The 12,750-nt window shown below is 44.7% G+C and overlaps 2 protein-coding genes across 2 annotated transcripts in view; one reads left to right on the forward strand and one right to left on the reverse strand.

Moving 5' to 3' along the window:
* The window catches only part of LOC117551877 (leucine-rich repeat and fibronectin type-III domain-containing protein 4), a 34,391-nt gene extending 27,490 nt beyond the window's left edge, over positions 1 to 6,901 (reverse strand). The window contains 1 exon segment of the mRNA XM_034224986.1: positions 6,305 to 6,901. The gene's annotated coding sequence lies outside the window, so the exon portion shown is untranslated.
* Positions 1 to 12,750, forward strand: part of pcxb (pyruvate carboxylase b) — a 344,298-nt gene that overhangs the window by 227,921 nt on the left and 103,627 nt on the right.

The following is a 12,750-nucleotide window of genomic DNA, read 5'->3' on the forward strand; positions in this document are numbered from 1 at the left end:
ATCTAAAACATAACTGACTATAATTATAAATTGAATCCAAACTCTCACATAATTTTTCCTGAAAATAATATCCAAAGCAATAGTGACCAAATAGATAAAGAATGATAAAAGTGTAATTCATTAGCAGTTATCATCATAAAACTAAATGATAAATGACCCTATGAAACTTGTTTAAAGACTTTCAAATCCCATCTAACTGCTAACATAATAAACTACACTTTTGCAATCCACCGACTCAACGACCACACTTTCCTCAGCACCTCTCTCTCATTGTTGTGCTATATCTGTAGCAGCCAATCTCCCACTCCTTGCCGAGCTTTTGTAATTTAGTTTCCTCCCCTTTGAAAACCCGCACGGCTGCACAGCTCGGGGATCACATTTTGTGGGAGGTAAATTGAATTGGCAAACAGCAGAGGTGACAATGATTTTCCTTGGCACCTCGCTGACTCGGATCATGCCAGGAAGCAGCCCTTGCATGATCCGTTGTGAAGCCCTCGCTTCAATTTGTAACTCATATCCACTATTTAGTCTTGCTTGAAGATCAGTATTTGTGTAGTGGTATCCAGCCTCGTGCTTGGGGTTGTTTGTGCATTTTCTTTCACACAGAAGGTTTATTTTTCTCTTGCAATGCTTCAATGTCACACTACACTGCAACGTGGGATCACAGCATTATCACTTGTGAAAGTCCTTCTGTAAACTCTAGCGAAGTATCATTCTATATATCTCTCAAAGCCCTACAGATACAGTCATGGACATAAAGCAATGCAAGCGCTCAGGAGGTGGCAGCACTGCTATGCCAGGAGGGAAATATTGTTGTAATGCTGCATAATTGTCATATCTTTGCCAGAGAGGCGGCTTAATACTGCTTTGTTTTGATGCTCCCTTACTCCAGATGGCAATAGCACAGTTGCATCTAATTAAGTTGCACAGTAAACTGGTTTAAGATGGAGGCTGATAAAGACAAAAAATGAATAGCTGATTGTGTTTGCCACATGCTCATCTTTTGATGCAGATTACATATTGTGCTGAATGTGGGAGAAATGATCTGGGCATCTGTGATTTGCATTCTCTATGTGTACAATGTATGTGAAAGGTTGCTTGTGGAGGTTATCCTAGAAAGTATTACCTCAATCTCCAGTTCCTATATCTTTACAGATCTCAATGTTTAGTTTCAGTTTATCGTCTAGTAGCGTTTTTGACCAGAAGGCAGCTTTTTTCCTTTGATCAGCTAAAGAACCCCACAGTTCGCTACCTGCTCGAAAGCAATCAGCTCCCAGACCCAGTTTACAACTAGCTTGAGAACATAGTGCAGCATTTAGCCGCTAAGGAGCTTGGTATCTCCCTTAGGAAATGGTAGAGGCCAACAAAAGGTAGAATGTTGGACTCATGCTAGAATAAAGTCTGCATGTAATGACATACTTCAAGGCTATGTATTTGGAGCCCTTCATGTCAGGCCCACCTGTAATGGTTTGGAATGTGTCCCAGTGTTTGCATCAAACTGTGTCCAAATGAATGCTACTTGAATGTTGTAATGATGTTCCTGTGTGGTAGTGCAGTAGGCTGTTTTTTGGTAGGATTTCTGTGCTGTGTGTTGGGCTAGCAGCCATCAGCTGGTCATGCAAGAAAACTTCAGTTTCTAATCCTAATTTTCTCCTCTCAAATTCTCACTCACAAACTTGCACTCAAACACTTACTTAAAATACAGTTCTGCTTACGCCCACGGATTTGCCTTTGCACGACACACAATATCACAAGTGTAGCAAAATAACTGACCTGCCACTCACCCTGAACACAACACGCTTGCAGTTTGCTCTCCTCCTCCTCCTCCTCCTCCTCCTCCTCCCTCCTCCTCCCTCCTCCTCCTCCTCCTCCTCCTCCTCCTCTGTTCATCCCTCCTTCATATCCTCTCTGGGGCTTTCTGGCCCAACCATTTTGTCTATAAACCTAATTTCTCTGTCTCCTTATCCATTTCATTCCTCCATCCTCTTGCTACCTCATCTCTTCCCTCTCTCAATTTCCACCATGTCCATCTTCATTCTTGCATTTCAGCCATATTTGCAGTGTGTGTTGTGTGCACCTGTGTGTGTTTACATAGCTGACGGTAATCAAGAAAATTGTGCGACCCTCAACACAAACACCGGACGATCAAGAGACACATAAACACACCACATCTCCAGCCCAATCAGAATTCCTGTGGCGTCGTTTATATGGAACATGATTGGCTTACACGACAGGATACTGCATGGCAAAAAGTGTGTGTGTGATGATTCAGCAGGGCTCCTACTTTTCTAAGGGGAAATCCTGAGTAAGGGAATAGTTAGCCAATCAGCGCCCTGCATCCAGCCCAGTGGGATAATGACATGCCGAGCAGCCTGTGAATCACTTTGATATATGTCTTGATTAATCCTAAGCATGCACATGCACATACATAAACTCAACTCTTTCTTCACTAAAGCATCTCCTATTTTCCAAGGGCATCCCACTTTTAGTCTATTTTTAGACTAATTGGTAGTTTTGGTAAACTACGATTTCTTTAGCTGATTATTAATTTTTCAATGCTTTTTTCAAGAAAATGTGCATCTGTGCTAAACACATGATACAAAATGGTGCTTTTGCATGATTCTCTGTACAGAAACGCGTAGTATTTTGTTGTCAAAATCGTATCTGTGATAGTCAACTTAGCATTGCCTAAGCTGAGGGCAGGCTCACTTTTTACTCTTCTTGTATTTCTTACTTTTTCTCCTGTGTTCATTCCCTTATCTCTACCGACGCTATAAAACAGAAATAGGAAAATACAGAAGTCTAGGGATAAGAGGTGGCTGGGGGAATGAAATAACTTTCAACGATTACTTTGTTGTGGCGTATTAGTATCAGACATGTTTGATCACTGAGGCTACTCTCAGCCATAATGAATCACAAACCGCGTTGTAACTCACCACAAAGACATTTCTCTTGCCTGATGTGGGACACTAATAAAGGCAGAACAACAGCGTGCTGCAATGAGCCAGCGAGAGAAACCGATTTCCCCTTGAGTTTGTTTATCACTGCGTCTCATATTCTGGTGCTTAGCAGAGCTGATAGAGGCAGGGACGCTCTGTGCTCGGCTGTCAGACTTTGACTACATTGTATGCGTTGTCGACTAAGTACAAGCCCGCTTTTCTTCTGACAGTGTTCACCCACGCTGTGTTCGGCAGCATGATTCACTTGAGCATCTTACAACCTACTGCATGTGTTGAGTACACAGCTGTCAGAGAGGAGGTGGCAACACGTAGCAGTGGGGCTCCTACCAACTGCAAGAGGATGGATCCTTGCAAATGTTTCCAAAAAGTCATTGTTGAATTTTTTTTATCCAAGAACTGCCTAAAGGAATCGCAAAAACCCCTGAGATGCACCATGTTTTCTTTATTTTAAGACATTGTTTTTTTCACGATTTTCTGACATTTTATAACGTCTAATGACAAAATCATAAACAGATACATTAATAATGAAGCTGCTCAGTGGTTGGAGCCTCAGTGTGCTAAATGCAACCCATCTGCTCCTCCATTCAATTAAATAAACCCATTCCTCACATTTTAGACATATAAGGCTGAACAGGTGTTAGTGCTGGCTTGGATATGAACATGCACTTTCCTAATTGGCCCTGAACGCATCCTAGCTGTGTACATGGAGGCCCTCTCTTCCTTTTCCCTCTCCACAGGTTTAGTATTCTTTACAAAGCAGGATAAGCGAAGAAAGTACTTTGTGAGATTCTGTAAGCCAGTCTGCATATCTGAACAATATTTCTAAACCGAATATTGAAATGTGGGTTTATAGATTTAAATCAGTATTACTGAATAATCTTTCACAGATATGTGGACATCCTTCTAATCCTGATTTGTGAATTTCCCAGCCAGGGAGTATCGGTTTTTAGGCATTTCCTAGAACCTGCAGACACCTCCCCCTCTCCTCTCCTCTCCTCTCCCCTCCCCTCGTTTCTTATTCATGCTCTCTTTCATCCCTCATTTCCCACTCTCCATTCCCCCTCGCCATTTGCCTCACACACACACACACACACACACACACACACACACACACACACACACACACACACACACACACACACACACACCCTTTCACAGTTGGCTCTCCCCCCATTTCTCCTCCCCCCCAAAACTCCCCTCCGTCAGTCTCCAGCGGTTGCTGTGGTTACAGTTTTTTCTGCTCATCAGGCGCCTGCTGTGCCTAAACAGACTGTCAACAGTTTAATTACTCATCTTCTCATCCCTCTATCTTAACTTACTGCTGCACTGCGCGTTTTCTTATGTATCGACGCGTCACTTCCACCTCTGACTGGGGAGCCTCTTAGTCTCTCCTTCATCTCTCCTTTCATACTCGTCTTCCTTCCATGCTTTTATTTGACACTCCTCACCCGTCTTACTACAGTCTAATTACTCATCCTTTTAACATTCCTCTAATTTCATTCATTGATCAATCACCCAGTGCTTTGTTACTTTCCTGTCCTCTCTATTCCCTTAGCCCCGCCCCCTCTTATCCACCACCTCTCAAGTGTCGTCGCTCCTCTTCCTGCATTCTTCATTACTTACTCTCTTCCTCCTCTGAGTGTTCCTCCCTATCTTAAACAGTCCGTCTCTTCATCACGCTATCGCTCCACACCCCTCCGTCCATCATCTCCTCTCCTCTTCCTTTAGCTGCTGACAGTGTCCTGATGTCTCGTCCTTTGATTCTCCGTCCCTCCCTCCTCAGCCTTTCACTCCTCTCCCTCTGCCATTTGTCATTCATTCGTCCCTCCTTTCATCCATCAAATGCCAAACTTCCTGACTCTGACCATGCCTCCCTTGCTTCAGGGTTTCCAATCTCTCTCTTCTCGCCTTGATTGAGAGCTGGGAGAATCAGAAAGGTGTGTGACACCCTACATGTCATTTATCATCGTCTCTGATGTCTTTGTGTGCCTCTTTTTGTTGTGGTTGTCCTCCTGTATCTACTACATGTGGGGATTAAGTTGGTCACCAGTTTTTGATCAATTCATATCAATCTTTCCCCCTCATCCCCTTCCTTTTCACTCCTTGTTCCTAAATGAACCGTTTGTCAGAACCCTCCCCAGAACAGAAAACAGCCAATCACAGCTTAGATGCTTTAACTAGGTCTCTGTTGTTGAAGCTGTCAACATGGATCCCGAAAAACAGCTCTCATCCTAAATGCCTTTTTCTGTTGTAGCTTAAAAACTAGAAGAGAAATCAAGGAGAGAACAACCTTCACCAATGCCTTAGTGGAATATTAACGCTGTATTTTCAGATCTGTTCCAACATTTAATGGGTTATTCTTTCTCCACCCTTATAACAGGTCTAATCTAAATCAAGCCAATAGTATTTCCACAACCCTGCTCAGAAGGGGACAACTAAGTTCAACTAACAACAACTGTAACTAGCCAGATATTTAGTATGCAGTCCTTTTTTTAAGTATGCCTTTGCAGTATCCTTTCTTTAAAACTAAACGTCTGGAAACATTCATTCATTCAAGTCATTTGGAGACCGCTTTTCCAACCAACTCTGAGAGCTAGCATTAGCTTAATGAGTTTTCTAGCTACAGCTGATCAAATCTGACAGTTTTCATTTCAGGCTGCACATTCAGACCAGAAATGACTGAGCATGCTTTTGTTCAGGGACCCGATTTATAAAAAATGATGAATGTTATTGGTAAATTGGCTTGTTAGGAACTGCATATGTGCCGTGCTATACCTGAAAGCAGAGATTGAGTACAGGGAGAGGCCTTGCAACTGGTCGATTAATTTAGCTGCTTCTTTTTTTTTTAACTTGCTTTCAATAAGTGGTCCATTGCCAGCCATTTTTCTTCCCTGCTCCTTCATTCACTTGCCGGTCTGCTCGTGTTGGCGAGGCCCCAGTGAGCATCCCATCTGCTCCTGCCTCTCCCTCACTGCAGCCTCCGAGTGACAGACACATGATTAACAAGATCATTTAGATGATGTTCGTTTCATTCCGCTTCTGTTTCCCCGTTTGAACCGCATGACACTTACCTGCTCTGTATTCTCCTCACTATCACTAGCTGGAGAGCAAATCCAATTATGTAATTATAATGATTTGCTTAATGGATATCAAAAAGCCTCTTTGTTACACTTTTAAAAAGGATCCAGTTATCGTCTTTGCAGAAATAGAGCTGCCCTTGTTCAAAGCCGGAGTCAAAACTGCTGTCAACAGAGGAACTAATGAGCCTGTCTCACTAATTCAAAAACACTTATTGTTCATAAAAATAGTTTCACATGCGGTTGTTTTGCTTTTGTGCCGGATACCTTTTGTTTCCAGGGTAATCAACGTTCCTCCAAGGTAGCATTTCACTTTCCCCTAAAGTTAGCCTCGTAATTGGCTACACGAGAAGCCCCATGGTACAACACATCCCCCTTGTTGTAATATCTGTAAAAAGCTCATTACTTGTTGTTGAACGCGTTGGTGATCTTTTACAGACTTTTTGGGCTCATGGTAGACTAATTATAGCCAATGGAGCAACAGTATAAAAGCTACACAATGACGTCCATCTGTCATTTATAATCATTTCTTCCTCACAGAGCTTTCTATTCTTATCTCTATGCAGATCATTTAGCATTTGGTCTGATTGTGCCGCCTTCTAATTCTTTTTATCGTCTTGTCACTCTTCACTCAAGACTGTGACTTTTGTATCTCACTTATCAGTTAATCAATGAATCCTTCAGTCTGTTAGTGTCGTCTCAAAGTCATTCTCCTTTGTCTCAATATTTTCTATCAGACCCTCCTCTGATGTGATTCCCCAACATAAACCCTTCATCATTTCACTTTAATTCCCCCTGTTTTTTCTTTATTCTCTCTCTTTTTCCTTGTCTTTTGAAGAAGTCTATCACTCTACTTAGTGCAATCCTATAATCTGACCTCTCGTAGCCCATCACCCCTCCTCACCCCTCCTCCCCTCTCCTCCCATCTCCATTCATTTCTCGTTGCCCTCTTCTCCTCCCGTATCTTCTCTCCGTTGGCCTGATCTCCTGTGTCAGTATGCCAAATCTGTGTATGTGCGCTCAGACAAGTTTACGTAAATAAAATAAAAACAAACACACACTCTCAGCCCTGCCATCCACACACTCTCACCATGATGCACACACAGGTGAGCTTACATAAAGGTGACAGATGAAAGCCAAGCTCAAACGCAACTAGCGAGTAATCTGATACAGGACAGCTGGCTGACACTCACACACAGAAACACACACGTACAGAGAGCAGGACTATCAGTATGTAGAGCAAAGGAAAAAAGAGGGGGGGGGGGTCAGGATTAAAATAGAAGCATAGGGGAAAAACATACAATTGTGTGCCACGTGGAAGATTTGAGTGTGTGCGTCCATATGTACTCAGACATTTGCCTCTTGTGTTTTTGTTATGGATGCTCATCTGTTCATTATTTATAGGCCTGAGAGTGTGTGTGTGTGTGTGTGTGTGTGTGTGTGTGTGTGTGTGTGTGTGTGTGTGTGTGTGTGTGTGTGTGTGTGTGTGTGTGTGTGTGTGTGTGTGTGTGTGTGTGTGTGTGTGTGTGTGTGTGTGTGTGGTGTGTGTGTGTGTGTGTGTGTGTGTGTGTGTGTGTGTGTGTGTGTGTGTGTGTGTGTGTGTGTGTGTGTGTGTGTGTGTGTGTGTGTGTGTGTGTGTGTGTGTGTGTGTGTACAAAGAGTTCCCATTCCAGTGAGTGCTGATGTTGTTCACCACATTGATGTGCTCAATGATTCAGCACAAGAGGGCTAACCATGCAAACATTGATTCACCTTTACTGGGACAATGTATGCCAACTGTGTGTGTGTGTTTGTGCATATGTTTGTGTGTTTGAAACAACATGGACGTTACCTTTTCCGTCTGTGCGGCTCTGTAATCCGAATCAGCTCCACATGTTATCCAGGTTTGTGTGTTTGTGTGTGTTGTGTTTAGCACAGATCTCGTCCCAGGTGTTTCTCCTTGTGTTAAGCCAGCGGGAGGAGGATTGAAGTGTGTGTTGGGGGGGGGATAGGGTTGTGTGATTGTGCTGAACCTGTCCTACACCCCTTCACACACACACGCCTCCACACACATCAAAAGGAGGCGGATGTGGGTCAGTGTCAGGTTTAAAAAAGGAGGGTTGCAGAAATCCCACAATATCCTCTCAGGGCTTCTGTAGGTGAAGAAAGACCTGGAGAATCCCGAGTGACTCGCTGAACCCGGCTGAGGTATTCCAACATCCAGACTTCAGGCAAAAGATCCGGCTTTAAATCCTATTTATGGATATGATTCCATCATAGATGCATTTTTCTGTGGAGCTGTCAATCGACACAAAAGGCATCCTGGAGTGGGCGGCGATCTTCACCTCCTCTCCTCACCACCTTCCTCCTCCTCTTCTCGCTCCCTCTCTTCGCCCCTCTCTGATGCAGCCCCGTCTTCTTCTCTCGTCTTTCACACACTCTGTGCTCTCCCTCCTCTTCCTCTCATCACTCACTTCTTCCCCGAGTGGTTTCCAGGGTGTGTCGCTGAGGCTCTCCACGCTCTACGCCGCGTGTTTCGCTCTCCCACATTGAATTAGTTGTTCATCGATGACCTTGGAGGGAGGTGCAGAGAGGGAAAACCTGCGGAAAGAGGAGACACATGTGACAGGGGGAACCGACTGCACTGTACATGTGTCCCATTAATGTGCACTCGCATGGATCACACACACATTGAGTCCATTATCACTTTCATGTCCTCCTCTTCTGACCTCACATCCATCCCCCCTTTCCTGACCGCTGCTGTCCAACATGCACTCCTCTCTTATGGCTTCTTTAAATCTCCTTCCCCACTATGCCACCTCTAATTTCGTCTCTCTCCCTCCCACCTGCCCCTCTCACCTGTCTGTCAAATACAATCAATAGTTCTGAGACCCTCTTAGCGCTTCTCAGCAGGCGCCTTTGGCTCTTCTTTTTTTCGGTCTCACACACACCATCAGGAGCACCATGCAAACACACAGTCATGCAGCACATACACACACACACACACACACACACACACACACACACACACACACCACGCACACATCCACTAAGTAGTCATGCAGTGATACTCTCCTGCAAGCACACACAGCCTCTGCATCTCTCTCACTCTCTCTTCCACACACACACACACACACACACACACACACACACACACACACACACACACACACACACACACACACACACACACACACACACGCGCAGCCTAGTGAAACAATTGGGCTATTGATCAGCGCCATGAATGTCAGACAGTTCAGAAGTCTGCCCCCCCTCTCCTCCCCTCCCCTCACTTGCCTGTCAATCAAACTCCAAAAGCCGACACCTTTAAGAAGACAATCTCATTATCCCGCTCTAAAGCTGCACTCGGTGTGTGTTTCTGCACGAGTGTGTTCCTCGGAGTGTGTGCATCCGTGCAGCAGCTGCATATGAAGCCGGATTCTTCCAATTGGAAATCCTTGATAATCTTTTTCCTTTTCATTCCGTTTCTAAGGCATCTTCTCCTTCTGTGTTCACTTCGCAAAAGCAACTACTACTAAAACAATGATGAGTCTCCCTCTGCTCCTTTCGTCCTTTTCCCCAACACGTCTTATTCTCCCTCCTCCGGATGAAAAAGGTGGAACCACTAACCTTGTTTCTCGGATCATTCCACGGTGGCTCCTGGAACCGTCACATCTCCCTGTCTCCGCGGCTCTCTCTCTATCTCAGCTCCGTGGAAAAACACCCATCTCTCACCCCCTTCTCTCTCTCTCTCTCTCTCTCTCTCCTGTATCTCTATCTGGCGCTGTCTGTCCCCCCCCTCTCTCTCTCTCCTCCCGCCGGTCGTCCCCTCTCTCGGTCTCGACAGCTGCAGCGCTCTGTCTGCCTCCTCTGTCGCTGCTCCGTCAGGCTGCCGGCTGATTGAATTTTAAGTCATGTTAATCCCACAGAACAGGTACTGAATGAAGGAGGGCACACTGTAAAAAAGAGAAAAATAACACAAAGCAGGGAGTATTTTTGGAAATCTCTCTCCTTCAGGGAGGTTTTCTCCCATTTTATTTTCCTCTCCTAATCCTGCCTCCCCCAGTCACAGCACTTCATTTATCCATTTTTATCCTCTTGCTAGTTTCCTTGATCTTTTGCCTCTGTGTGTCCTTATGTAGTGAAGAAGTGTGTGTGTGTGTGTGTGTGTGTGTGTGTGTGTGTGTGTGTGTGTGTGTGTGTGTGTGTGTGTGTGTGTGTGGTGTGTGTGTGTGTGTGTGTGTGTGTGTGTGTGTGTGTGGTGTGTGTGTGTGTTGTGTGTGTGTGTGTGTGTGGTGTGTGTGTGTGTGTGTGCTGTGTGTTGTGTGGTGTGTGTGTGTGTGTGTGTGTGTGTGTGTGTGTGTGTGTGTGTGTGTGTGTGTGTGTGTGTGTGTGTGTGTGTGTGTGTGTGTGTGTGTGTGTGTGTGCTGTGTGTGTGTGTGTGTGTGTGTGTGTGTGTGTGTGTGTGTGTGTGTGTGTGTGGTGTGTGTGTGTGTGTCGACGAGGAGCAGAAGAGAGGAGTGTGCTCCGGCTCCGGCAGCGGCATGCAACGGACTGAAAGGGAGAGAGACACACAGAGCGAGCAGAGAGAGAGGCATGAACATGAGGAGATAGAAAGAGGAGGAGAGGAAAGATGGAGTTTTACAGGAGGAATTCTAACCAAGAGGAGGGGCGGATGGGAAAAAAAGAGGGTAAATCAAAGAGAGATGATTATTGAAGGCAGTGGAAGGTAAACTAAACATACAATTGTACACATTTAAACTATTGAATAATGTTAATATGATTAAGCTACAGAATTGAACTTGGTTAAATGTCCCTCCATTACAATGAATATAGGGAAGTGTATTCAAAGTCAGTCCTATATCTGGTGGCCGACAGATAGAAACTCGCTACAACGACCCAAAACATTTCCTTTAGGGGAAACACTTTGAACCGATGCAAATATAAAAACACAAAAGTGCCAAAACGCAGGCCAATGAAGAAACATCTTCACCAACTTGACAACACATGCGCAGCATTTAGAAACATTCAACCCATTGACGAAACGTGCGCAGCTTTTACCAAAAATCCCTGCAAATAAAATATGCTGCAAGAAGCTCAAAAGATAACTGAAATCACTAAAAAGTGATGCACACAGCGGGGACCGACATTCAGTGGTACTGTAGCTAACCTAGTAATATCGCAAGGGATTTGATCACATTGTTCAAATAAGCCAAACTTTTAGGCACATTCCCAACAAGAGTGACAGTAGGCCAACTTTATAATCCCCCAACGCCAACAAGAGCCCCGTTCCCAGCTGTGTGCATCACTTTTTAGTGTCCCCTGGTTTCCATTGTGTTTCAAACTTCTTGCAGAGTTTTTTATTCGCAGCTTTTTGCTTATGCAGCGCTTTTAGTTTCTGCACGTGTTTCGGCAAGTTGTTTACTAAATGCTGCACAGGTTTTGTCAAGATGTTTTTCCTCATTTGCATGTGTTTGTGAACATTCGTTTTTCTTATATGTGCGATGTTTCTGAAGCGAGTTTCTTCTAATGGGAATATTTTGAGCTTTTGCACCTTGTGGGCCACCGTACTCCTGCTGCTGTTAATGCCCACTAACACTAACTGTGTATTAATATGTAGCCGAAAACAGTTTGAATGAAATGCACTGTTTACACCTGTATCTATTACATCATTCATCCCTGCCATTCTTTACATTGCATACTTTGATACTTACATTGTGACAATTCTTCTTTACCTTTACTTGAGTCACATTTTGAATACCAGCCGCAAAATGTATTTGAGACGACTAAAAGATCCATATCGGTGTCAGGTGTTGGCTACATTTAGAAAATGTTCTCTGCTTTACCTTCCCCTTTCTGTCATGCAACTGAAGCTGGTGTCTCTGCCTTTTCTAAGCCACCAGACTTCTTTTGAGAAAAACTGTAGTTTCACCTTGCAGAACATGGAAGTGGCTGATCTACTGCTGTGGGTATACACTATGGATAAGCCCCACTTCAAAACGATGATCAGAATATGTTCAGCACAGATGGAGGGTTAGGAGGGGGACTAATAAGGAAGAAGAGGAGGAGATAAATGTCTGCTGGTATGACGAGAGGAAGCGAAGGTGCCTCCAGCAACTCTGGGTCTGACCGGGAACAGAGTTCTGATGATTAAATGATTAAGAGAGCACATGAGTGGCAATGTGGAAGGAAAGGGGAGGTAGAGGAGAGAGCGGATCTCTGGGGCATGAGGGAGATAAGTGAGGAAGAGAGGGGTTAGTGAGGGGAGGAGTGGATGGAGTGATAGCGCGGCGATAGGAACATGTGTAGCTGATAGGACTTCAAACGGTGGTCGAGCACTTCATCTCTCTGCTGAGCCCGTGGCTGCAGGAAATCGGCATTTTGTGTGTGTGTGTGTGTGTGTGTGTGTGTGTGTGTGTGTGTGTGTGTGTGTGTGTGTGTGTGTGTGTGTGTGTGTGTGTGTGTGTGTGTGTGTGTGGTGTGTGTGTGTGTGTGTGTGTGTGTGTGTGTGTGTGTGTGTGTGTGTGTGTGTGTGTGTGTGTGTGTGTGTGTGTGTGTGTGTGTGTGTGTGTGTGTGTGTGTGTGTGTGTGTGTGTGTGTGTGTGTGTGTGTGTGTGTGTGTGTGTGTGTGTGTGTGTGTGTGTGTGTGTGTGTGTGTGTGTGTCATTACTCCTACGGATCTATTTTGTCAACACAGTCCCCTCCTGGAGATGAAACATCGGAGAGAGTGCAGG

This window comes from Gymnodraco acuticeps, unplaced genomic scaffold, assembly GCF_902827175.1.
Source record: "Gymnodraco acuticeps unplaced genomic scaffold, fGymAcu1.1, whole genome shotgun sequence".
NCBI lineage: Eukaryota > Metazoa > Chordata > Actinopteri > Perciformes > Bathydraconidae > Gymnodraco > Gymnodraco acuticeps.